This window comes from Maniola hyperantus, chromosome 20 (genome assembly GCF_902806685.2).
Source record: "Maniola hyperantus chromosome 20, iAphHyp1.2, whole genome shotgun sequence".
NCBI lineage: Eukaryota > Metazoa > Arthropoda > Insecta > Lepidoptera > Nymphalidae > Maniola > Maniola hyperantus.
In genome coordinates this window covers 12,049,102-12,077,083 of record NC_048555.1, presented here as the reverse complement: position 1 = coordinate 12,077,083, position 27,982 = coordinate 12,049,102, and the positions used below count along the sequence as shown (strand labels likewise).

General features: G+C 38.0%; 1 protein-coding gene across 1 annotated transcript in view; it reads right to left on the bottom strand.

Annotated features, from left to right (window-relative positions):
* LOC117991632 (zwei Ig domain protein zig-8-like) overlaps positions 1-27,982 on the bottom strand; it is a 199,404-nt gene that overhangs the window by 99,047 nt on the left and 72,375 nt on the right. Inside the window, exon 2 of the mRNA XM_034979224.2 lies at positions 23,429-23,470. The gene's annotated coding sequence lies outside the window, so the exon portion shown is untranslated. The remainder of the gene's footprint in view (positions 1-23,428; positions 23,471-27,982) is intronic.

The window sequence follows — 27,982 nt, the reverse complement described above, 5'->3', positions numbered from 1 at the left end:
CCACTGCTGGACATAGGTCTCTTGTAGGGACTTCCACACGCCACGGTCTTGCGCCGCCTGGATCCAGCGGCTCCCTGCGACTCCTGATTAATTGTACATTTATTTTATAAGTTTGTACCGCCCGTTCTACCTAATGTAGAAATAGGCACTCACTCAATATTCATAGTAATCTATTTTATGAAGTAATAAAACCATACAAAACACATTGCCGACAATCTTTCCATACAAAGCGTGGTATAAACAGTATAAAGCCATAAAGACGGTCGTATACCGGAATACCTAAAACTCTACGTCTCGTATCCCATGCTGTTATCCTAAATGTGATAATGTAATCAAGCGGACCCAAGCTACATAGCTTTATCCAAGGAAGGCTATTAGAGAAATGGTACCCTAAGGTCACTGACTTGATTATGTACATTTTTAAGGAACTAATCTAAATGTACAACCTAACTAATACAGTCTGATGTCGTCCGTCCACTTAGTGGGAGTTCTTTCGACGCTGCGTCTTCCGTTGCGAGGTCACCATTCCAGCACCTTGGGACCCCAACGTCTATCGGTTGTACGAACTATGTGCCCTGCCCATTGCCACTTCAGCTTCGCAACCCGTTGAGCTATGTCGGTTACTCTAGTTCTCTTACGGATCCCTTCATTTCTGATTTGATCACGTAGAGAAACTCCAAGCATAACTCTCTCCATCGCCCGCTGAGTGACTCTGAGCTTTCTTATGAGATCCATAGTTAGCGACCATGTCTCGGATCCTAATGTGATCACTGGCAACACGCACTGTTCGAAGACGCTGGTCTTCAAGCACAGGAATTTTGGTCAAAAAGACATCTCGAAGCTTTCTGAACGCTGCCCAACCAAGTTGGATTCGGCTGACCTCTTTCTCGAAATAGGACCTACACAACTGGATTGTGTGTCCTATACCTACTCGTCTACAATTTCGAGTGCAGAGCTCTCAACGATTACTGGGTGGGGCCGGACATAAGCATTAGACATGATTTTCGTCTTACCATTCATTTTTAGGCCCACCTGCTGAGAAGCTCTGCTAAGGTCATTGAGCATTGTATTGAGGTCTTAAAGAGTCTCTGCAATAACGACTATCCGTTCCAATCCAGAAGCTTAAAAATAAAGATGTCTTCCAAAGCTGATGTAAAGAGTTTCGGGGAGATTACGTCTCCCTGTCGAACTCCCCGCTTCATAGTGGATACCTACTCTTTACAAAAAAACACACCCTCCAGGTTTCATGTCTCTATAGGATCAGTGGCTTAGGCTATGCGTTGATATATAATTAAGTCGGTCAGTCAGTCAGGACTTTGAATTTTATAACATACTAGCTTATGCTCGCGACTTCGTCCGCGTGGACTTTACAAATTTCAAAACCCTATTTCACTCCCCTTAGGGGTTGAATTTTCAAAAATCCTTTCTTAGCGTATGCCTACGTCATAATAGCTATCTGCATGCCAAATTTCATCCCGATCCGTCTAGTAGTTTGAGCTGTGCGTTGATAGATCAGTCAGTCAGTAAGTTAGTCACCTTTTCCTTTTATATATATAGAAAGATAAAGATAAAGATGATACAATTACCTACCTGTATAATATATGTTAAAACTATTCCGCATCATGTCTGGGATTTCGGAGAGGGTAACCCCCCCCTTAATACAGTCCGAAGATAATAATACTATCACGTTCATGTTATCTACTAACACAAGCGTTTGTGTACATTTTAGCAGTGACCTTCCACGCCTCATTTCCTTCACAGCCTCCCTGATTGAGCGGATAAGCCATGGAGCCAAGGGTCGGACTTGATTACATTAACACTGGCAATAACAACATGAGATACTAAATGTTGCTGATCTTATAAATGAATACCTCTCTGGCGCAATCGTGAGCCCTGTGGTCTTTATAAATGAAATTTTTTGGGTGGGTTTGATTCCCGGAAGGATCAACTTTTCTTCGTGTTTGATCTGCGATTAGTCAGATTATAAGCAGACTAGCTGACCCGCCCCGGCTTCGCTCGGGTGGATTTTAGAAAATCGACGTGGGGGTTGAATTTCCAAATATCCTGAAACACGTACTTCTTCATTTGTGACCGTTGCCTTTATAGATCTGTGCCGACCGAGCTGAGCGTTTATAGATCAGTCAGTCAGACAGTCAGCTTTTACTTTAAAATGTATAGATGATGAGTTAGCTTAAATTACATTCCAAGGACGAACATAAACTAATTTTTATCCCAGAAAATCAAAGGCTCACGAGATTTTTAAAAACCTAAATCGATCCGGACTAAGTTGTGAGCATCAGCTATCCAAATATATTATAAAAGGTAAAGGTGACTGACTGAAAGACTGATGATGATGATGACTGATGAACTGACTGATGTATCAACGCAAAGCTCAAACTTCTAGACGGATCGGGCTGAAATTTGGCATGCAGATAGCTATTATGACGTAGGCATCCGCTAAGAAAATGTTTTTGAAAATTCAACCCTTTAGGAGTTTGAAATTTGTGTAGTCAACGCGGACGAAGTCGCGAGCATAATGCTAGTTAAGAAATAAAGGAAAGGATGCCAACGCTCATGGCTCCTGATTCACGGAACCATCAAATGCTGGTCTGGCCATCTGTGCTCAGCTCAATGATAATCTAAATTCTAATAACAATAAAGCTATCTTTACATCCATTACGTCCGTGCGGCTAACGGAATTGCTTTGTTACGTAATGGTTACGTACATCTGCACTTAATGACGTAATTTCCGTAGCGATTTCCCGACGAAATTAAAATAGCAATTCTCGGAAACGTGCTGCGTTATTTCGTAAAGCTTGCGATGTATTGAGAGAGTCTATTAAAAGATTTAAAACACAACAATTACACATTTAATACACAATAATGTAAAAATACTGGGCAGATATTTTTTGATATTATGTAATTATTATTTAAAAATTATTTACCCATGACATTTCCTTGAAATGTAGGTAAAATATTACTTATAGGTACTAAAATTATGTAAAATCATTTTCATTTTATGATTCATAATATGAAAATAGAAACTTTTAAAATAATACAATGTAAGAATTACTAAGGATGATTTTATTACTTTTTTTATAAAGAAGCAAAAATTCCCGCTTACCTATACACAGGCTTTTTTAAATTATTAGGTAAACGATAAAAATGCATAAACCTGATAGTTATTTGCGCAGGTTTTGTAATTGAAATAAGTGCCTCAAAGCAAGTTTCTTATCGGAAAATATAAAAAAATAGTCTGTTAAATTAACGATATAACAGTTTTTGTAACGAAAAACTTATGTTTAAAATAAATACAGTAGGTACGTGGCCGAAAGTAATGTACATCGGCCTTTAGAATGACATTTCGGCTTTGTAGAGCGTTGTCTCTGTAATTCATACCTATATGACGTTTTGTCGGTCTGAACAACAGGGATAACGCTCTACAAATCTGCTATCTCCTTCTAAAGGTCGATGTACAATACTTTCAGCCACGTACTGTAGTGTTCAACGCTTATAGTTTTCATGGTAAGGCTGTCAGAGATTAGACTTAATTTAATCTTCTCTCGGTGTACCCACATCCGTATAGAGATCTTCTTAAGATGTCGGGTTTCAATGTAGCCACTTAAATGTTAAGAGAAGCTGTTGAATATGTAGATTCCGATGTTCCCCAGAAATAGGACTGGTTAAAGCGGAATCAGCATCTTTCTAATTGTTGCCCAATTAGGTATCTTGATTCTTCAATGTTTATTAAGCAGTAACGCAGACGACGTTGTTAATTAAACTAGTTGACGATTCAAAAGCACTTGTAAAAGTATATCTATTCAATTCTATTGTTCTTGAAGTTTTTTTTTTCAGATACAAGTTAGCTCTTGACTGCAATCTCACCTGATAGTAAGTGATGATGCAGTCTAAGATGGTAGCGGGCTAACCTTGACGGGGTACGACAATTTTTATTAAACCCACGCCCCTTTGGTCTCTACACGGCATCGTACCGGAACGCTAAATCGCTTGGCGGCACGGCTTTGCCGGAAGGGTGGTTACTAGCCACGCCAGAAGCCTCCCACCAGACCAGACCAGAAATTTAAAAATTGGGAAAATGTGTCGCTCTGTCAGTATGTCTGTCTGCTAGCTTTTCACGGCCTAACCGTTCAACCGATTTTGTACAGAGTTAGCTTACATCCCGGGGACAGACATAGCCTACTTTTTATCTCGGAAAATTAAAGATTTCCCATGGGATTTTACAAAATCTAAATCCACGCGGTTGCACGAAGACCTCTAGTAGATCAATCATTAATGTTTTAAGGTCAGACAGATAGACTGAGCTTTGCTCCTGCTTTTTGTTTCGTTTTCACCAAATTTTGCAACTGACTATTTTCCCGTAGTCTGAATCGGAATCTTTCTAATTGTTAGCTAACACTGCCTAATTATATTGATTCTTCCATGTTAACTTTAACTCATTTTCTTTTTTAAGGTGATTGTATAATTTTCAGACTTCACACACGTTTAAGAACATTATGGAGGACTCTCAGGCAAGCAGGTTTCGTCACGTTTTTCCTTCACCGTTAAAGCAAGTGATATTTAATTGTTCAAAACATATCTAACTCTGAAAAGTTACAGGTATACTTGGGATTAAACCCCAGGCCCTTGGAATAGACGTTTTAACCACTGGACTATCACCGCTACAATAATACAAATAAGTCCTTGGTCTCAGTCAAGCTTAGCAGCTCCCTGCGACTCCTCTGATGTCGTCCGTCTACTTAGTTGGGGGTCTTCCAACGCTGCGTCTTCCGGTGCGAGGTCGCCATTCCAACACCTTGGGACCCCAACGTCTGTCGGTTAATCGTCTAAATAGTTTAGAGAAAACCATCAGAATCGACGCCAATACCCCTAGACCCGGTGTGTTAAAGCGTACGTTTTAGCATCTAGACCACCCCCGGCCCCACTTATTACTTTAATAACTCCAGTGAAGAAAATTATCAATTTATTCAGAAAACTCACTAAAGTGCAGCAAATTTTGCATTGAAATGTGCGGTCGTGCAGCGATCACCGTGAATTTGAATTATAGCAGAACTATTCATGAAGGAACGGTCACTTTCGAGCGCAGTTTCGACATTCTTTTCATAATTTTCATACATTAGCAAAAAGCTTTCATGGAGTTACTCATTCTATAATCGAGATTTAAGTTTTAGATATTATAAAACGCTAGCTGATACCCGCGACTTCGTCCGCGTGGAATTAGGTTTTTAAAAATCCCGTGGGAACTCTTTGATTTTCCGGGATAAAAAGCCCATGTCACTCTTTAGATCTTTATCTATACCCTTGCAAAAAATCACGTCAATCCGTTGCACCGTTGCGCCGTGATTGAAGGACAAACCAACAATCCAATAAACAAACACAGTTTCGCATTCATAATAAGGGTAGTGGGTACTGATATTAGCTTATGACCGCGACTTCGTCCGTGTGGACTACACAAATTTCAAACGCCTATTTAACGCCTCTAGGGGTCGAATTTTAAAAAATCCTATCATAGCGGATGTCTACGTCATGATAGCTATCTGCATGCCAAATTTCAGCCCAATCGGTCCAGTAGTTATGAGCTGTGCGTTGATAGATCAGTCAGTCAGTCAGTCAGCTTATCCTTTTATTCATATAAAGAAGAAGATAATGAGATACCTCTACCTATTAAAATTTATAACACGCTTTGCAACTCATTACCTACTTTCTCTTTATAATGTTTGAATAAGCAATCTCAATTTCCGAACAAGTAATTATTACAAAGTTCGAAATTATTACAAAGTTCAAACTCTTGCCGAAGTTCGATCAAAGGTCTGATAATAAGTTTTTCTTTATTGATGACTATCTAATCACCGGATTTCACGTACCTGTTCTAGAGACCTAGATAGAAAAAAGTGGTAATAGCTTAGTGGTTAAACCGTCGGCCCCTTATACCGGGGGTCGGGGGTTCGATCTAGGACTCGCACATATAATTTATCGGAGTTATGTGCGTTTTAAAGCATGCATTTATATTTCCCTTCAAGGGAGAATGCCATAATTTGCCCCAAATGTGCCCAGCATATTCTTATTGTGTAAAAATCACTACTCATACTTATTATAAATGCGAAAGTGTGTTTGTTTGTTGGTTTGTTGGTTTATTGGTTTGTTGGTTTGTCCTTTAATCACGTCGCAACGGAGCAACGAATTGACGTGATTTTTGCATGGGTATAGTTAAAGACCTGTTAGGCTAACATGTGCAGCACGAGAAAATTTTGTCTACGCATTTACTCGTCTTATTTGTATGAAGAAACACGAGATAATGCGTAGACAAAAATTTCTCGCGGGGCGCATTTTAGGCCCTCTGAAGAGTGACATAAGCCTCTTTTTATCCCAGAAAATCAAAGAGTTTTTGAAAACATTTTGAAAAACTAAGTCCAACAGCTAAATAACTTTGTTAACCGAGCTAGTCAAAGATACATAAATGCCTTCATAGATATTATGATAATGCTAATCAGGCTCGTAACTACGACGCCTATATATTCATCTCACGTTTATTGCAGCAGTAACTCATTACCGTATCAATACACGTGTGAGATATAGTACACCAGTGATCTATGGCGTGGGAGATACAATGATTCGATAGTTATGCTAATCTTGGATCTAATCTCGTGTATTGCGTGGTGATTGCTTAATGTATTGTTGTGTTAGTAGCTATATGGATCATGCCTTCATTTCATATTGAGGTCAAAGGTTACAAATAGACAAAGATATATAAACAATCATGTTAGCCTAGTGGTTAACATAATATTATTATCCTACTAGTCGACGGTTCCCACGGTATTTTAAGCAATTAAATGTTACTTGCTTTAACGGTGAAAGAAAACGATGTGAGAAATCCTGCATGCCTGAGAGTTCTCCGTAATATTGTCAAATGTGTGTCAAGTCTGCCGATCCCCCACTTCGCCAAAACCTTCTCATTCCGAGAGGAGTTCCATGCTCAGTCTGTAGTGAGCCAACCACGCGTTGATAATGATGACGATAGATAGATAGATAAATGTAGAGGCAGAGGCCTATTTACATAGCTATCTTTTGTATATTAAAGATATAATATTAATGCCTTCATAGATATGATAATGCAAATCAGGATCGTAACTCCGACGCCTATATATTCATCTCACGTTTATTGCAGCAGTAACTCATTACCGTATCAATACACGTGTGAGATATAGTACACCAGTGATCTATGGCGTGGGAGATACAATGATTCGATAGTTATGCTAATCTTGGATCTAATCTCGTGTATTGCGTGGTGATTGCTTAATGTATTCTTGTGTTAGTAGCTATATGGATCATGCCTTCATTTCATATTGAGGTCAAAGGTTACAAATAGACAAAGATATATAGATATATAGCTATATGGATCATGCCTTTATTTCATATTGAGGTCAAAGGTTACAAATAGACAAAGATATATAAACAATCATGTTAGCCTAGTGGTTAACATAATATTATTATCCTGCTAGTCGACGGTTCCCACGGTAATACGGTAGAAATCGTTGTAAGAAACCAGCATGCCTGTGAGTTCTCCGTAATATTGTCAAATGTGTATCAAGTCTGCCGATCCCCCACTTCGCCAAATTCTTCTCATTCCGAGAGGAGTTCCATGATCAGTCTGTAGTGAGCCAGCCATGCGTTGATAATGATGATGATAGATAGATAGATAAATGTAGAGGCAGAGGCCCATTTACATAGCTATCTTTTGTATATCCAAGATATTATAATATTCATGCCTTCATAGATTTATGATAATGCAAATCAGGATCGTAACTCCGATGCCAATATATTCATCTCACGTTTATTGCAGCAGTAACTCATTACCGTATCAATACACGTGTGAGATATAGTACACCAGTGATCTATGGCGTGGGTGATACAATGATTCGATAGTTATGCTAATCTTGGATCTAATCTCGTGTATTGCGTGGTGATTGCTTAATGTATTCTCGTGTTAGTAGCTATATGGATCATGCCTTCATTTCATATTGAGGTCAAAGGTTAGTTGCAATTTATATTCACGTATCGATAGGTAAGTATATTGACCATGTCTTAATTTGCCAGTGGAGCGTAATTTTCTCAAACTTTGAGCTAACTTTGCTCCTATCTAGACGTGGCGTGGTGTACTTTACTGATTAGCAATTGAGGATTTGCAAACTTTGACGTCTGCTGTATTTAACATACCTACTACCTACAAACTCGCACCGGCTAGGCTGCTGCGATGTTAATTCATACTTCCATACTAATATTATCAATGCGAAAGTGTGTCTGTCTGTCTGTCTGCTAGCTTTTCACGACCCATCCGTTAAACCGATTTCCATGAAATTTGGTACAGAGATAACTTGCATCCTGTGGAAGGACATAGGCTACTAGTGGTTAAAGAATTTTATTTCCAAAAGAAATCAGATATACACTACTTTTGATACCGAAAAATCAAAGAGTACCCGCAGGATTTTTAAAAACCTAAATCCACGTGAACGAAGTCGCGAGCAACATCTAGTATCTATATATAAAAAGGAAAACCTGACTGACTGATTGATCTAGCAACGCACAAATCAAACTATTGGAGGTACATACAACTACATAATAACGCAAGACCCGTCATTTTAGACGGTTTTTCTAGTTTTGTTTTTCCATATAAAGTGTTTCGACTGAGAAAATATACAAAGCAAGAGTAAACTGAACCACAATCCTTCCATAAACAAGCTCGCGAGGCCGCGCCGGCCTGTCAATAAGGCTTCTCCAATAAAGGCTGCGCCGTTAATCCTTATCATGAGCCGGGGCTTATTATAGAGAGCTCTGAATTCCGAGCACGCTTTACGCAGTCACTGAAGATATTATTGTGGCCTCCACTAGTTTTACGAACGTGACAATGAATTTTGGCTGTTTTTCTTACATTATTCTGCTTTTATTTCTTTTAGTAATGTTATAAATCTAAATATATAAAAGGAAAAGCTCACTGACTGACTGATCTATAAACGCACAGCTCAAATTACGCAGATCGGGCTGACATTTGTTAGCAGATAGCTATTATGACGTAGACATCAGCTTTTTGAAAATTCAACCTCTAAAGGGGTGAAATAGGAGTTCGAAATTTATGTAGTCCAGGTGGACAAAATCGCGAGCATATGCTAGTATCTATATATTATATAAAAGGAAAGGTGACTGACTGATTGACTGACCTATCAACGCACAGCTCAAACTACTGGCCGGATCAGGCTGTCATTGGCATGCAGATAGCTTTAAATTAGCTAAGAAAGGATTTTTGAAAATTCAATTTCAGGGGTAAAACAAGAGTTTGAAATTTGTGTAATCCACGCGAACGAAATCGCGGGCATAAGCTAGTTATAAATAAATGCAAAAAAAATAACTACCTAACAAGTCATGGCTTTATCTTTTGGGCACAAAATGCTTACATTTTAGCCAACATTTACGTTTTCAATGACACGTGTTGAACTTTCAATACAAATTGCGTCAAGTTTGTGTTATCCCTTGACTTCATATTATTGTCCCTTGCTTTAATAAAGGCCAATAAAGGCTGCGCCGTTAATCCTTATCATAACCCGGGGCTTATTACCGAGAGCTTTGAATTCCGAGCACGCTATACGCAGTCACTGAAGGATTATTGTGACCTTATGTGTGACTTTTACGAACGTGACAATAGTTTTATCTTGTATTTTTATTATAATTCTGTATTTACTTCTTTAAGTGGTGTTATATTGATAAGAAATTAACCAACTATACTCTACTGATAGCCATATTCTTTGATATTTGCCATACCTTTTACCCATTTACGTTTTCAATGTCACATTGAACTTTCAATACAAATTGTGTCAAGTTTGTATCTATTATCCTTTGAGCTCATATTATCCCTTCTGTTAATAAAGGCTCCAGTGAAGGCTGCGTTAATCCTTATCATGGCGTGACCTCATTTTAGAGACTCTGAATTCCAAGCACGCTTTTCGCAGTCACTGGAGGATTAATGTAACCTAATGTGTGACTTTGACGAACGTGACACAGAATTTGGCCTGTATGTGTTACGTCAATATTTTTTTATGACTATTGGGTAAAAATGTATTTTACTCAAAATTAAATTTACTTACCCTTTTGTCATTTAATTAAAAAAATTCTTATGTGACATGTTGAACTTTCAATACAAATTGTGCCAAGTTTGTATTATACCTTGAGCTCATATTATCCCTTGTGTTAATAAAGGCTGCGATGAAGGCTGCGTTAATCCTTATCATGGCGTGGGTTTAATATAAAGAGCTCCGCATTCCAGGCACGCTCCGCGCAGTCACTGAAGGATCATTATGACCCCGTCTGTTTTTACAGAAGTACGAGAATGAATTTAACCCGTATTTGTTATAAAACTTTTGAATTTCTTTCGCACTGTTTTGGTCTTTTTATTTCGGACTAGATGATGCCCGCGACTTCGTCCGCGTGGATTTAGGTTTTTTTAAATCACATGGGAACTCTTTAATTTTCCGGGATATAAAGTAGCCATTGGCACCGATTCCGTTGTCTTTCTCTAAACTAAATTTAGAGTATCTGCATCCTTTTCTTTTTAACAATGCTAATCACGTCAATCCGTTGCTCCGTTGCAACGTGACCGAAGGACAAACCAACAAACCAACAAACAAACAAATAAAAATTTTCCGGGATAAAAAGTTGCCTATGTCATGTGGTTTGTATATAAATGAAGTATCGCATCCCCCAAGGTGCACTTGTAGCTCCAATTGAATATATTACGTTTTACAATGACATCAGAATATAATGAGAGAACATAACTTTTATGTCTTTATGTACATCATATATCTTAAAAATGGATCCCTGGTGGTTTTCCAAGAGAAAATAAGTACAAGAGCACTGCTGTTGCTTATTACGGTAATTGCTAAATCTAATAATACACATTTTAGGAATCTCTTCTGGGAATTTTCAGACAGTTTTATCTCTGAGCACTTTCTTTAATTATGTATACCTACCTACTTGTAACATTAAATCGTTTTTGAAATAATAATAAAATACGCTAAATATTAATTAGATTATTTTCGTACACCTGCAATTGACCATAGGTACACCAAACGATAAGTGTATTTAAATATTTTATAGTCGGTGTAAGTGTTGGTGAAAAAAAAATACGGAGTATCTTTGGCTACAAAAATATTAGAATCTTCTATTATAATAATTATCTCCAATTAAAATTATTTTCAGTATAATTTTAAGTAAAAGGTAAATTGGAAGAAATCTCTGTTTAGAGATAAGCATTTCCAATGTAACTTAATTTATTATTACTTTGTAACTACAATTTTGGTACATGAAAAATAAAAATAAAAATAAAAATAAAATAAATAAATAAATACTAAAGTATTTACCTTTCAATAACAACTATTTAATCAATCACGCCACAAGATATTGCTTTTGTTAACTAAAATATTAACATTCCTTTTTTAATTAAAAACTAATCTATTCGTAGGTATGTCTATTAGTTGAGCGTAGCGAAACCAATAACAATTAATCTATGGTCTATTATTATGTTAGTAGGTACTTGTTTTTGCTCATTTCTATAGAAAGTTTGCTACGAAAACCTTTTTAAAAATTCATGTCTTTTCCTTGAAACCTTTGTTAGCTCGAGCAATTTTCATTAAGCCTGACATTCGAGCTTTGAGCCTAAGAAAAGCCTTGTTCCACATTACAGTGCACAATTAGCACACCGGTTAGTAATTATGTTGTATGTGAAAAAAGGTACAAAGCCTCATGTATTGTTATAACCATAGTTCTTATGCTTATAAAAATAAAGGTCAGATTCAAGTGGCAACATAAGCTTCTGTGTAAGCTCAGTACAAAAGCTCCGATGCTGGTCTAATTTGTACGTCAAATTATAAGGGACTAACTACATTTATTCAGCTCCATTCGCGTTTCGCTGAACGATTTTTGTTACACTTATACAGTTCCACTTCTATCAGCCGCGTTTAGCACCATACGCCTGCTAGCATGCTAATGCCAGTGTTCGGCGCTGTTCAGCCGCGTTCAGCGCTGCACGCGGACTGTCCTCGATAATGAAGTTGCAACTTGCATACCGCTGAATGCGGTGGAACAGCGCTGAACACGCGTTAGCATGCGCATGAAAAAACACACTACTTATGGCCTGTAAAACTGTTGGCTGGAAAAACTGAATAGACGCGGAAAGCTGAACGGATGCGTACCTACCTACGTCAAAAAGGCGCCCCAGAAAAACGCCAAGAGCAAGTATCGAACGGGCGCCCTCCCGCGACTCGGCCCATATGACCGAGAGGTTGGTGGGGCCATGGGAGGTGGAGGGTTGTCGTTTGATGCGTACTTACGCGTCTCTATACAAAACTGATGTTATCTATAGCCAAAAGCTGAACATGGTATTTGACAACTAGTCAAATCAGTAACTTTTTATCAAACGTCAAAACGCGCACTTATTATGCAATATTCTATGAAATACTGAAATGTGACGTCACATCATAATGACGTACTTTTTTAGTTTAATTGGAAATTTAAAATGGTTATTACACTTCAAACTAACAAAAGACGTGGATTTTACGTGTTTTAGGAGACCCTCTATTTAATAATCACTGTGAAATAATTTATTTTTGATATAGTCAAATATCCATAAGCTGAATAAGTGTAGTTAGTCCCTAGAGCGGATGTTTCCTATTTGCTAAGCGAGATTGAACCGTTTGGTAAGTTGAGATTTTAGGTTAGTTTTGTGGCTGATTTGATTTCCAATCAGTGTTTTCAGAACTCAATTTGGCTCAGTATCGGCGTGATAGGGGACTCCCAGTATTGACGTGATAGGGGCCTCCAATATAACCAAGTTACTAGATGTCTTAGATCTGAAGCTTTACGAACAATGTAAGTTGAAAGCGTAATTCTATTTGAGTTTGAGCCCAAAATTCTAAGTTCTGCTCGGAAACTTAGTCTTTGTTAGTGTGTTGTACTTATCTACTAGTTTTATTATTTTACTAGCTTATGCTCGCGACTTCGTCCGCGTGGACTAAACAAATTTGAAACCCCTATTTCACCCAATTAGGGTTTGAATTTTAAAATATGCTTTCTTAGCGGATGCCTATGTCATAATAGCTATCTGTATGCCAAATTTCAGCCCGATCCGTTCAGTAGTTTGAGCTGTGCGTTGATAGATCAGTAAGTCACTTTTTCCTTTTATATATTATGTATTTGGACTAACTACATTGATTCTGATTCCTGAACCTGAACAGCATCAGATATTCTGTTTGTAAAAAAAACTTCAAAATAATATTAACTTATTGATTAAAAATCTATTTTATAATTTCAAATAGTAGGTAATATAGGTTAAGTTTATATAGGCAATTGAAAAATGACAGGATTTCATACAAAATTTCGTACACATATTTACCCCTCAGGGCTTTTCGTTGATAGATCGGTCAGTCAGTCAGTCAGTCAGGACTCTATACAGAAGAAGATCATCGACATCTCTGTAGTGATACCAATGCTTTTTTAGGATCAAAGTAATTTAATGTTTTAGGAAATGAAACTCCCAAAGTACTCTCGTAGCATCGCTACCCTAAAAAGGACGTCAAAAAGGATATTGTCCTTAAAACGTAATTAAGTAATCTTATATCCATTATTTGCAGATAACAATGAAATGTTGGAAAAGGTTCAACATAAACCTTTTTATGTCCCGAAAACAATATTGTGAATTTGTAGATATATTTGCTTGAAATGTTTGAGCGTCCCCCAAAATCTACATAATTTCCAAAAGGATTACGTGTACCGTTGAATTTGTTGAATGAATTTCAACCTAATTCTTTACTAAATAGAGTTTGTTTTCGAATGTGATGAGAACGCAACTTACAGTGCTTTTAGCGTATTTTATGGTGCTTTTAAAACTAAACGTCTTGTGAATGTGGTTGCGGGAACGCTGTGCGGTTAGAAGGGGGGGGGGGGGGGGGGGGGGGAATTAAATAAAACGTTTGCTAAGTAACAATAAAGGGAATTATTCGTATTTAAGTGCTTAGGAACGTGACATTCTACGATACTAAGACCGCGTAACCCCTATTTTACCCTCTTAGGGGGTGAATTATCAAAAATCCTTTCTTAACGGATACCTACGTCACAATAGCTATCTGCATGACAAATTTCAGTCCGATCCGTCCAGTAGTTTGAGCTGTGCGTTGATAGATCAGTCAGCCAGTCAGTCAGTCAGTCAGTCACCTTTTCCTTTATATATTTAGATTATCCATAAGTACCACTTATAAATACGAAAATGTGTCTACCTGTCTGTTAAATGTTGTATAGAATAACGCGCTACTTTGCGGAATTCCACAAGTACATTCCGGTACAAGGAACCAAAAGCTCTACCCATATTATAAATGCTAAAGTGTGTTTGTTTGTTGATTTGTCCTTCAATCACGTCGCAACGGAGCAACGAATTAACGTGATTTTTTGCATGGGTACAGTTAAGGACCTGAAGAGTGGCATAGGCTACTTTTATCCCGGAAAATTAAAGAGTTGCCACGGGATTTTTAAAAACTTAAATCCACGCGGACGAAGTCGTGGGCATCAGGTAGTTTTAGGTAGATATAATCAGCTGAAATAGTTTCCACGGAGGATTATTGGTCTTTGACCAATGAGCCGAAATTGAACAAAAATCCACAATCGTAATTCTCATACTTTCAGAAATGTGTTGGTACATACCACTCTTAGGTAATACGAAGTTAATTATGTCACCAATATTTTTGATACCGTAGACCGTCATCGATTCGCTCCGAGATTTCTGAACGGATTTGAAAAATATTTTTAAACGCTACTTTTACAGTCATTATTAGATACTATTAATTATTTAATGCCGTTTTTCTAAGACGACAAAAAACTCGCCGTGTACAATGAATTAAAAAAAATTGAACAGAATCGTTGGAGCTAATGGATTTAGAGAATTCAATGGGTCCTTTCAGAGTTGTAACAAAAGCGGTAACACGGAAAACGAGGACCCGTTTTCAGTCAAACGCATTATACCAACCAATTCGGAAATACGTTATTTGAATTAAAATTAGACGCTCATTTTACCTTAATTATTACCTCCGCTTGTGCTCGCGACTTCGTCTGCGTGGACTACACAAATTTCAAACCCCTATTAAATAAATAAAAATAAAATAAAAATCTTTTTTATTCGAATAAACTTTTACAAGTACTTTCGAATAGTCGGATGCATCTACCACTGGTTCGGAATGCCTTTCCTACCGAGAAGAACCAGCAAGAAACTCTGCGCGAATTAGCAAAAATCCTTTCTTAGCGGATGTCTGCGTTATAACACCTATCTGCATGCCAAATTTCACCCCGATCCGTCCAGTTCTTTGAGGTGTGCGTTGATTTATCAGTCAGCTATTCTTTTTATATATAGAGATCCGACTTAGGTTTTTAAAAATCCCGTGGGAACTCTTTGATTTTCCGAGATAATAAGTAATGTCACTCTCCAGGTCTTTATCTATACCCATGCAAAAAATCACGTTAATCCGTTGCACCGTTGAAGTGACGTGATTGAAGGACAAACCAACAAACCAACAAATAAACACACTTTCGAGTTTCGCATTTATAATAAGGGTATTGATTGCTTGCGGTTAAAATCGCGAGTACTGACTACTTTGGATAACACCAAGTCACAGAAAGTTTTGATAAAACTAAATTATAAATACTATCTGTCCCGGCTTACACACGTGTGTAGTCGACGTTAGCCCGACTAGTTTCGAACCCATCCGGGGTCCTTTTTCAAGGGAGTCCGTCCGCGCACGCGCCGCGGTTTTGACTGCGGGACGCACGTGCCGCTGCCCGTAGAGCCCGTTGTGAGACTCCCTTGAAAAAGGACCCCGGATGGGTTCGAAACTAGTCGGGCTAACGTCGACTACACACGTGAGTAAGCCGGGACAGATAGTATTTATAATGGAAATCACTCACGGTAGTTTAAACGCTAAAACTAAATTACTTATCAAAAGTAACTTTTGTATTTAGATGCAACGGTACCTCAGATAATACCTCAGTGTACTTAGTGACAAAGTAAGAAATGAAAACAGTGTTGCAAAGTGTTGGAACAATAGCGGAGATCATTATAATAGTGAAGAAGAGACATTTAAAGTTAACGTTTATACTAGAACAGTATTTATCTCCAAGCTACGCGACATTGATGAAGTAAAGTAAGTAATCAAACGAAGAAGACGCTTAATTACCCAGAATAAGTTTTTTTAGGGTTCCGTACCTCAAAAAGAGAAAAGGCTCCCTTATTTATAGGATCACTTCGTTGTCTGTCTATCCGTCTGTCCGTTGTGTCTGTCAAGAAACCCTATAGGGTACTTCCCGTTGATCTAGAATCATGAAATTTGGCAGGTAGATCAACAGACAAAACGTACAGTAGTCGGCAAGAAATATTGTACATCCACCTTTAGAAAGAGATAGAAATTTCGTAGAGCGTTGTCTCGGTCATTGAGACCGACAAAACACCATATAGGTATGAGGGACAGAGACAACGCTCTACGAAGCCGAAATGGCTTTCTAAAGGTTGATGTACAATATTTCTTGCCGGCTATTGTAGCAGATGTTTTAAAATGTAACGTTTAATTAAGGCTCGGAATAAGATATTAAAATCAGCGCGCGACTTGTTTCACTGTGCTTAGTATGAGATTATACATCTCACCAACGACGCATCACGCAACGTTGATAGAATTGTCAGCTAAGAAACGGAAAAATCCTTCCCCAAGAGGGTGGAATGGGGGTGGAAGGTTATATCAAAGTCCTATTTTTTTTAATAAAAAAACCTGTAGAAGTTATACTGGGAAAACTCCCCTTAAGGGTGATAAAATAGGGGATGAAAGTTTGTATGGGAAAGTTTTACTGTTGTTAATTAACTTGAAATTTGGAAAGTAGGTTCTTTCTAAGTCATAACAAAATAACGTCAAAGTAAAATGCACTTGCAGTCCTTGAATTAAAGTCGAAAATTCAATACCACCAATAAAATCGCAACGTTTCCGCTTGGAGCGGTGACTGTAGATATAGTACGCGACAGGTCGAGATGACAATCGAGGTGGGGTAACCCCGCATACCCGCACAGAGAAGGAAACTTTGCTAACCACAGTGCCTAAGGCGTCGCGATTACGCGATCTTCGCGCAAGTAAGCGATGCAACCATCGCGTGCTTGTGTCAAATAGAACAAAAATAAGCGATCGTCGCGCGAATGCCAATAAGGACACCTATTCGAGATCAGTATGTTTGATCGCGCGTTCGTACGAGTAAAATTTGCGCGAACTTGTGATGATCGCGCATTCGCGTTGTATTTGGACAACGCCTTACCATTTTACTTTAACGCTAAATTATATCGACGCTCGAATTCTAACAACGTTGGTAAGATGTAAAATCCTATACTAAGCCTACAGATCCTGCGAGAGGCTGCGCGCACATAAATCTTGTCTTGAGATTCTCGAGACAGTCGAAATTATAAACAGCTTAACAGAAGTGATTTGTGTGTCGTTTGGAATAATTTTGTTCGGTTTTCCACCAAGTTGGTGAAACACAATCCTACTAATTAGGGTTCCGTAATCAAAGGTGTGTGTAAGGTTCCGTACTCGAGTGGAAGCGGTGATAGCCTAGTGGTTAAGACGTCCGCCTTCTTTTCGGGAGGTCAGAGGGTTCGTTTTCAGAGTTATGTGCGTGTTTCAAACAATTAAATATCACTTGCTTTTACACATCGTGAGAAAACCTGTATGCCTGAGAGTTTTTCATGGTCTCCAAGGTGTGTAAAGTCTGCCGATACGGATCGGGCCAGCGTCTTTTTCAGCATACATTTTTTGTCTGTATGTCTGTTTGAACGGGCTGATCTTGCATCTCGATGATGGGCTGCTACGGATAGACTACTTTTCGTCCTGAAAAATCAAAAGGTTCCACGGGATTTTTGAAAACCAACAGCCACGCGAGCAAAGCCGCGCTAGTATCAGATCAGCTAGTATTATTATAAAATTTAAAGCCTTGGCTCCATTTTAGAAGTTCTTCCCCTAAGGATTTGAAATAGGGCTTGGAGTGTTATAATATGAAAGTCCTTTGTTTTTGAAGTTAGAGACATGAAAATCATTCTGGTAAAAAAAGATGAAAGAAAGAAAACTTTTTTATTTGATCACAATGAACCCTCCAATAAACCTTAAGGCTAATTTAATTAACTACATAATAATTATTATACATATAGGTAAAAATATTCTAAATAAAGTGTCAGGTGTGACCAAATATAGGTCTCCCACTCAGCATCATGCTGCAGCAAGCTACAGCGCTGAAAGTACAGTAGTAGACATTTTAGACAGGTAGACATTTTTGTCTTTTAGAAAAGAAGTCTTATGTTTGAGTGGAAGTTTATCGCAGAGCTGTGAAAACAAAGAATCCTCGATTGCCAAAGCAATTTGTGCCTTGATTAAAATTTATTGTTTTGCTCTGTCTATTTTTGTCGCTTGATGAGTTTTTTGGGAAAGTATAAATTAGGGACAAGCAATGCGCTTTGTCCGACGCCTAAATTAGAAGGCTCTTCAGTCCTTATTTACGGTCAAATTAGACCGCTTTTAGGCAATAATTAGTTACATTCGCGTTTGTTTACGCTGAAAAATATATACTCTTTATTTCAATTAGTTTCGCTTATTTAACGGTTCCCATGCAAGAGCGAGGACTGAAACGGTTCTTTTATATGAAACTAGGCTAGACTAATTCATTCTTTTGGATTAAGAATTTTTGGAAATTCTGAGGGAAATCTTTGATTTTCCGGAATATACGTGCGTCCTCCCGTATGCGAGTTATAAATATGGATTTCAACATTTATTTGCAAAGTTTTGTGAAATATCTTTTCATACTGTCACAAAAAGTGCGATGACGCCTCTTGAGCTAGCGCGCACCATGGAATTTTTTTTCATCCCGGAAAATCACATGGGATTTTTAAAAATCTAAATCCACGCGTACGAAGTCGCGGGCATCACTAGTCTACTAATGATATCATTAGATATTGATTTTTCCTCAAATCTTCTGTAATTGTGATGGTTACATTGAGATGACACAGCGAATAAATTCTCCAAATTATTTAAAAATAAAACCGGCCAAGTGCGAGTCAAGCTCGCGCAACGAGGATTCCGTACTACATTCGTATTTTTTCGACATTTTGCACGATAATTCAAAAACTATGATGAGTATGATGCATAAAAATAAATAAAATCTGTTTTAGAATACACAGATGAAGACCTTTCATATGATACCCCACTTGATATAGTTATCTTACTTCGAAAATTGAAAATACTAATTATTAGTTCATGACCACAATTTAATTTTTTTTGTGTGATGTAACCACAAATTCACGGTTTTTAGATTTTTCCCCGAATGTCTGCTATAGGACCTACCTACCTGACAAATTTCATGATTCTAGGTCAACGGGAAGTACCCTGTAGGTTTCTTGACAGGCCGACAGACAGACAGACAACAAAGTGATCCTATAAGGGTTCCGTTTTTCCTTTTGAGGTACGGAACCCTAAAAACATTTCATCTTCTTATTTACCTCTTTGTCCCACTGGCGGTGGAGACGATGGGATGCTGGGACGAGGAAGCAAATTGTTTCGTATGCAACATCGGCCGTCGAAGGGAAAGAGGTTGCGATCCGCGCTCTGGGCCTACCTGGTCCAAGGGTGGTCCATCGCCATTCAGCGTGGCAATGGTGCCAGCTTAATGGGCACTTTTGGCTCAGGGGCAACCAGGGGTGGTCTTTTTGAAGACGTTCAATTTTTAGTTGGTAAGGTTTATTTAAGTTTCTTAAGTCTGCTAAACGGATATCCTTGCCTTTAATTTGCAATGCGGCAATTTGCAGGGTCAAAGGTCGTCAAAAGGTTATTTTTCTCCTCAGCGATAGCACGCTTCATTAATCAAAGCGTTATTTCCCTTTTCTCTTTCTCTTCGGCTACATTTGGTTCCTTCCCAATTAATAAGGCTATATTATGAGGTTCTATTAGCTGGTTTTCTTTTCCTTTTGGTATCTACTTTCGTAAGATGATTTATACCATTTACCAAACGAGGTAATTAATTTTATTCAATATTTACCTTGGGACCCCCAACATCTATCGGTTTTTCGAATACAAATAAAAAAGGAAAAGCTGACTGACTGGTTGACTGACTGATCTATCAACGCACAGCTTGAACTACTGGACGGATCGGGCTGAAATTTGGCATGCAGATAGCTATTATAACTAAGAAAGGATTTTTGAAAATTCAACCCCTTAAGGAGAGTGATTTACTACATTTAATTCTATTTTTCTGTCCATTACCCTCAATTCTAACCAAATGACATTAACTTGGCTCTTATACTCATTTTTTATTACACTTTAACAGATATTAAGTTGCTTTTCTCCAGAGTAATGCTTTTCTTCTCATGTTTTAATGTATCCCTGGACCGTGTCAGTTTAATTCACTTACAGGCCACAGAGGGAACCACTGGAAATATACTCTCAAATCTGCAAAAATATTAAGTCTAAGTGTGAACTGATCTTTCTAAGGGATGATTCCGTAGATAGGTTTTTAATTATGTTTGGGGTTCCGTACCTCAAAAGGAACCCTTTGGACCACCAGGACCACTTTGTTATCTGTCTGTCTGTCCGCCTGTCCGTCGTGTCTGTCAAGAAAACCTATTTAAGGTACTTCCCGTTGACCTAGAATCATGAAATTTGGTAGGTAGATAGGTTAGCATAAGTCCTTACTTATGCTTATAATCTACCTACAGCCCGAATAAATCTGAAAACCGTAAATTTTTGGTTACATAACAAAAAATAAATAAATAAATTTTCGGCTGCCGCACCAACCCGTGCTTTCGTGATTCCTTTCGTCAAAGGTTGCCTGGAAGAGATCGCTTTAGCGATAATGCCGCCTTTGCATGCTACAGCTATTAGATTAAGATCCTGTATTGTGTTTTTTCAATGTTTACTTTGTGTTGTGTGCAATAAAGTGTAAAATAAATAAATAAATAAATAAAATGTGTTCATGAACAAAAAATTAACATTTTCAATCTTCAAAGTAAGATAACTATACCAAGTGGGGTTTATATGATATGAAATGGCTTTACCGGTACATTATAAAACAGATTTTATTTATTTTTATGCATAATAGTTTTTGATTTATCGTGCAAAGTGTCGAAAAAATACGACTGTTGTACGGAACCCTCGGTGCGCGAGTCTGACTAGCACTTGGCCGGTTTTTTTTATTGTGAAATTTTGAGGTACGGAACCCTAAAAAGATTAGTAAAAGTTGAAAAGAACATCATCTATGCTATCACGGGTCTTTCAGAATCCAACCTCTATTTGCGGAACCCTAAAACTTTACACTAACGTAGAAAAGTGTTTGCAATCTCCATAAATGGCGCGTCATTTCATTCTACAGCCCATAAAAACACTCTCGATTATAATATTTCGGTTGAACTCAGCGATTTGAAACTCTATTGTCAACAAAATAGAGTAGATATTCGCTTTAAGTAAACGGTGTTGATGTTTAGCTTCAGCTTTAGATGATTTTTGAAGTTACGTGGTGAAATTGCTAAAACGGAATTTCTTAAATGGTGAAAATCGTAATGCGAAAGTGTACCTGTCTGTCTGTCTGCTTTTCACGGTCATCTGCTTAATCGATTTTCACGGGTACCTACAGAGGCAGATTGCCTCCAGGGGAAGGTCATAGGCTACTTTTATCACGGAAAATCAAAAAAAATCCACGGGATTAAAAAAAACCCGGCCAAGTGCGAATCAGACTCGCGCACTCTGAGGGTTCCGCAGTACAACAGATGTCGTTCAAACCAATTTTCGGTGGAAGTTTGCATGGTAATGTACCTACATCATATTTTTTTTAGTTTTATCATTCTCTTATTTGGGGGGGGACACACATTTTACCACTTTGGAAGTGTCTCTCGCGCAAACTATTCAGTTTTGAAAATAATGACATTAGAAACCTTAATATTATCATTTTTGAAGACCTATCCATAGATGGGTTTGATGAAAAAAATAATTTTGAGTTTCAGTTGTAAGTATGGGGAACCCCAATATTTATTGTTTTTTTTTTCTATTTTTAAGTAAAAATCTTAATGCGGTTCACAGAATACATCTACTTACCAAGTTTCAACAGTATAGCTCTTATAGTTTCGGAAAAAAGTGGCTGTGACCTACGGACGTACAGACAGACAGACAGACAGACATGACGCTACGGAACCCTAAAAAGAGCGCCCTTGAAAAAACTTTTAAATAGCCTAGCCCACGACAAAGTAGTGATATATCGTATAGTTCTTATAATAGCAGGGTCTTTCATTTTGGATTGACACCCACTCAATTTAATTCTTCAAAGTGATCCGACGTCTAGTCTAGTTCATGTCATTGTCTGTTTTTATATCTGTCTGTATTCTAAGCTGATTATCCGTCTAGGTAGAACAGAGATTAAGTTCATCGACTTAAACTAAGCTTGAACACACACTCACAGATATTTCAGAAGCTTAGGTGTGTTTGTTATCGTTCACGACGATGACAACCCCTGGGTCTAGTGGTAAGCGCTGTGGGGCTTATTAGTGGGAGGTCCCGGGTGCGATTCCTGGCAGGGTTTGGAATTTTATAATTTCTAAATGTCTGGTCTGGTCTGGTGGGAGGCTAGTTACCAACTTACCACCCTACTGGCAAAGCCGTCCCGCCAAGCGATTTAGCGTTCCGGTACGATGCCGTGTTAAAACCAAAGGGGTGTGGGTTTAATAAAAACTGCCATCCAGGTAAGCCCGCCTGCATTAACAGTTACCACCAGGTTACATTGCAGTCAATAAATATTTTTTTAGGGTTCCGTACCTCGAAAGGAAAAACGGAACCCTTATAGGATCACTTTGTTGTCTGTCTGTCTGTCTGTCAATAAACCTATACAGGGTACTTCCCGTTGGCCTACAATCATGAAATTCGGCAGGTAGGTAGGTCTTGTAGCTGACATTCCGGGAAAAATCTGAAAAACGTGAATTTGTGGTTACATCACACACAAAAAAAAAATAGTATTTTCAATTTTAGAAGTAAGATAACTATATCAAGTGGGGTATCATACGAAAGGTCTTCACCTGTGCATTCTAAAACAGCTTTTCATTTATTTTTATGCGTCACAGTTTTTGAATTATCGTGCAAAATGTCGAAAAAATACGACTGCAGTATGGAACCCTCATTGCGCGAGCCTGACTCGCACTTGGCCGGTTATTTTTAATTATCAACATATGAAGTGTGTCATTCCGTCTACTTATAAAATATTTACCTACTACTTACTATCATAAATCTTTCTCTGCATTAACGTTAAAGCTTCTTAGAATCTATTTTACCTTCTTCATGACGTCACGCTTCAGTGCCCACTGCCCAGGGACCTGCACAGAAGAAGGCGCACTTAGCCTAATTGCTTCTCAAGACAAACTGCGATAGAGCGCGGGAATAGGGTTCAGTTAAGACTACAGTTTATATTTATAATCTATACTAATATTTTAGCGTTTAAACTATCGTGAGTGATTTTCATTATAATATATAATAGGTATCTGTCCCGGCTTTACTCACGTGTTTAGTCGACGTTAGCCCGACTAGTTTCGAACCCATCCGGATTCCGGGGTCCTTATTCAAGGGAGTCAATTCGCGCACGCGCACGTGAGGCAGTCATAACCGCGGCGCGTGCGCGAATTGACTCCTTTGAAAAAGGACCCCGGATGGGTTCGAAACTAGTCGGGCTAACGTCGACTAAACGGGTGAGTAAAGCCGGGACAGATATCATAAATATATTAATATTATAAAGTATGTCTGTCTGTCTGTCTGCTAGCTTTTTACGGCCCAACAGACACAACGTTAACAATTGCAAAGCAACCTTTGCAATTGTGCATTGTAAGGTCTACATCTCCTGAGGATGGTCCGGTGTCGGGGCGAAACGTGCGTCGAGTGTGTTTTTGGATTTGTGTGGTGCTGCGTGGTGGTGGCACACGAGTAGATATTATTGGTGGTGCGTATTGCTTGCCTGGTGGCTGCTTTTTCCTGCATGTTTAGCAGTGGGAGGGCGGGCGGTGCATTTCGTATGCTGCATGTTGCACCATACAGATTCGAACTATTTCAGCGGATTATAGCAAATTAAGCTTTTGGTTCATTGTATACAATATCTAAGTTTAAAATTTAAAAAATAATTTACAGAAAGTTCACAAAATTTGTTGAAATTAATTTTGCTGTTTCATATTTTAACATTTTTCATATTTTATTGAATTTTATACAAGTAATATAAAATACTATTCCGTTTAAAATCCATTAATATTCCGTTTAAAATAAAATACAAAGGGTTATTTAAGACAAATTTTCGCTCAGCAATAATAATGCGTTTTATTATGAAAATTCCAATAATAGAATATTAAAATGCTACGCAAAACTGAATAAATGATATTTTCGGGTTCACTTTTTAATAACAATATGGATTGAAATTCAAAACGTTGTAAAGTACAAAGCCTAGCCGGGCATTATTGTATTGCATTCCTAGAATCCTAGACAATGTTTTACGCTTATTAAACTGTTCTCTGCTGACTCGAAAGTAATTTATGAAATATTCATCTTGCTACTCGTAGAATATTCGAAGTAAAAATCAAATTATAATAATATATAATACTAGCTTCTGCTCGCGGCTTCGCCCGTGTGGTCTACAGGAAACAAATGGCATTTTTTTTTCAGAAACAAACATTTTAACATCAGGACGCGCACCCTGAACAGCACCGAATAACACATATAACTTTCCAACCCCCATTTCATCCCTTTTTCTTAGCTGACACCTGACCTCAAGAAAAGCCTACTTTCCAAATTTCAAGTTAATAATACCAATAATTAAAACATTCTCATACTATCTTTCATCCCCTATTTTACCACCCTTATGGGCGAATTTTCCAAAAATCCTGAAACACGTATTTCTTCATTTGTGACCGAAATCGCAAATACCAATTTTCATGCAAATAACTTGAAAAATGACGGACTTTCATACAAACTTCCATCCCCCATTGAACCCACTTAGGGGTGGAATTTCGAAAAATCCTTTCTTAGTGGATACCTACTCTTTACAAAGAATAGACCCTCCAAATTTCATGTCTTTAGGACCAGCGGTCTAGGCTGTGCGTTGATATCTATGTCAGTCAGTCAGTCAGTCAGGACTTTGAATTTTATATATATAGATCTGTCCCGGCTTTACTCACGTGTTTAGTCGACGTGAGTCACAATCGCAACGCGTGCGCGAACTGACTCCCTTGAAAAAGGACCCCGGATGGGTTCGAAACTAGTCGGGCTAACGTCGACTAAATACGTGAGTAAAGTCGGGACAGATATTATATATGGAAATCACTTACGATAGTTTAAATTTAACGCTAAAAACCAAATCTCAATCAAATCAAATCAAAAAAATCAAATCTCATTCAAAATCTTGGTTGGCGACGCTTCTTTTGTAGAGGCGGTACTGATTCTGAGCACACCTAAATTTTAGAGTATTAGCATTCTCTTCTTACTAATGTAATATGAAAAGGACAGACACATTTGATCATTTAAATTTAATTTAGAGTTATAAAACGTCGTGACATTAGCTGCCTATTGTTAAAATTTGTAGCATGCACTAAAATAGAGTCTTTGAATGTAAAATTCATGTTCCGTCCCGTTCTATCAAAATTAAAAAGAAAAAGATGTAAATACCTACTCTAAATATCTGTTAGATGTAAAATTTAAAGCCTCTTACTAATGTTACCCGTACTCATTGTTATAGCACTGTGTCTATGGCTCAGTGCCCTTCTATCTTTCAAGAGTGATCTCTGGACGCTTACGTTGGCATATACAAGTTGTTAAGTTGTAACAATTATTTAAATTAATTAAAAGTTATTAGTGCACAATTCTATTTTATTTACACATAAAATCATTAGGTTATGGGCCCAGAAAGCCCTGGATAGTAGAATCAAAGTGAACATTGTCGGGAACATAACCTCGCGTCAACGTGTGCCACGCCCCCACAACTTTTATTATAAGTTTTCACAAAAATGTCTTCGGCTAATCCACTCACATTGGTTGATACAATTGATAACGTACACATTCAAGAAGCGAAGACAGCCAAAGAGGTCTGGGATAAATTATCACGTGCCATTGACGACTCCGGGCTGACACGCCGAGTAGGTCTGCTGCGTGACTTGTGCACTACGACACTTGACCGATGCCAAAACGTAAAGGAATACGTAAGCAAGATCATCACGACAGCTCATAAGCTAAGAAATATAGGCTTAAAAGTGGATAATGAGTGGTTGGGAACATCGCTACTCTCCGGTCTGCCTGAATACTATAAGCCTATGATGATAGCAAATGAGAGCTCAGGTATGCAAATATCGGCAGACTCCGTAAAGTCTAAACATTTGTAAGATGTCAGAGGTGCTTAGAGGTTAGCAATGACAAAATTTTAGTCTTAGATGTCTTTTATGTGCCGAAATTTCGTACAAATTTACTATCAGTAAGTCAAATCACAATGGTGGCCAAGTAACATTTTATAATTTGCTATTTTATTATTTCCGAGTGTTATTTTGAATAACTAAAATAAGAGAGTGGCAACGGCCAGCTTAATCAACAACATGCACCGGCTGAATACCCCTAAGGGCTATGCATGCATGTCTGACGTTGACAAGCAAGATACTTACCTGTGGCACCATTTAATGACTCATGTGGCCAAGTAACATTTTGTAATTTGCTATTTTATTATTTCTGTGTGTTATTTTGAATAACTAAAATAAGAAAGTGGCAACTGCCAGCTTAATCAACAACATGCACCGGCTGAATACCCCTAAGGGCTATGCATGCATGTCTGACGTTGACAAGCAAGATACTTACCTGTGGCACCAACGGATGGGTCATTTGAACTTAAATAGTCTGAAAAAAATGAAAGAAAAATCTTACCTGTTATGAGTTCAAGAGAAATATGCTTAGAGGTTAGCAATGACAAAGGCGAAGGAAACAAAATTTTATTTAAAGATGTCTTGTATGTGCCGGAACCTGCTACAAATTTACTATCAGTAAGTCAAATAATTATGGTGGCCAAGTAATATTTAATAATAAGGACTGTGTTATTTTGTATAGCCAAAATAAGAGAGTGGCAACTGCCAGCTTAATCAACAACATGCACCGGCTGAATACCCCTAAGGGCTATGCATGCATGTCTGAAGTTGACGAGCAAGATTGAAGACCTGTGGCACCATTTAATGAGTCATTTGAACTTAAATAGTCTGGAAAAGATGAAAGAAAATACAGTAGGTGTTTGCTTATCAGAAAAGAAAGTTAGTTTTGCATGTGCAACATGCAAGGAAGGAAAGCAAACATGACTATCATACACTCAGATGTCTGTGGTCCTATGGAAACCAAATCACTGGGTGGTAGTAGATATTTCTTAACATTTTTGGATGAAATCTAAGAAGATTTTTTGTCTATTTTATACAAAATAAAACACAAGTTGTACAAAAAGTAAAGGAATTCAGAAATCAAGTAGAAAACCATATGTAATCACATGAAAACGTTTGATATTGAAGCCACTTACCTAAAGAAAAACGAAAGAAATGGGATGCTAAAGCTCAGAAGATGATTTTCATTGGATATTGTGATAAAACCAAAGGTTACAGGTTTATTGTACCCAACTCCAAGACCATGATTAAAAGTAGAGATGCTACTTTCCTAGAATCAACTGTCAAAAGAAATTATGTGCCCGTGGAGTTGAATACAACAGAAACTTACCAGAAGAGTGATTCCTGTGATAGTGAAGAGGATCCCTCGGACAGCTCGCAAGACACAGTTACTGAAAATAAATCGGAAAGCGAGTACTTACCTGATGAAAGTAGTGAGTCTAGTATTGA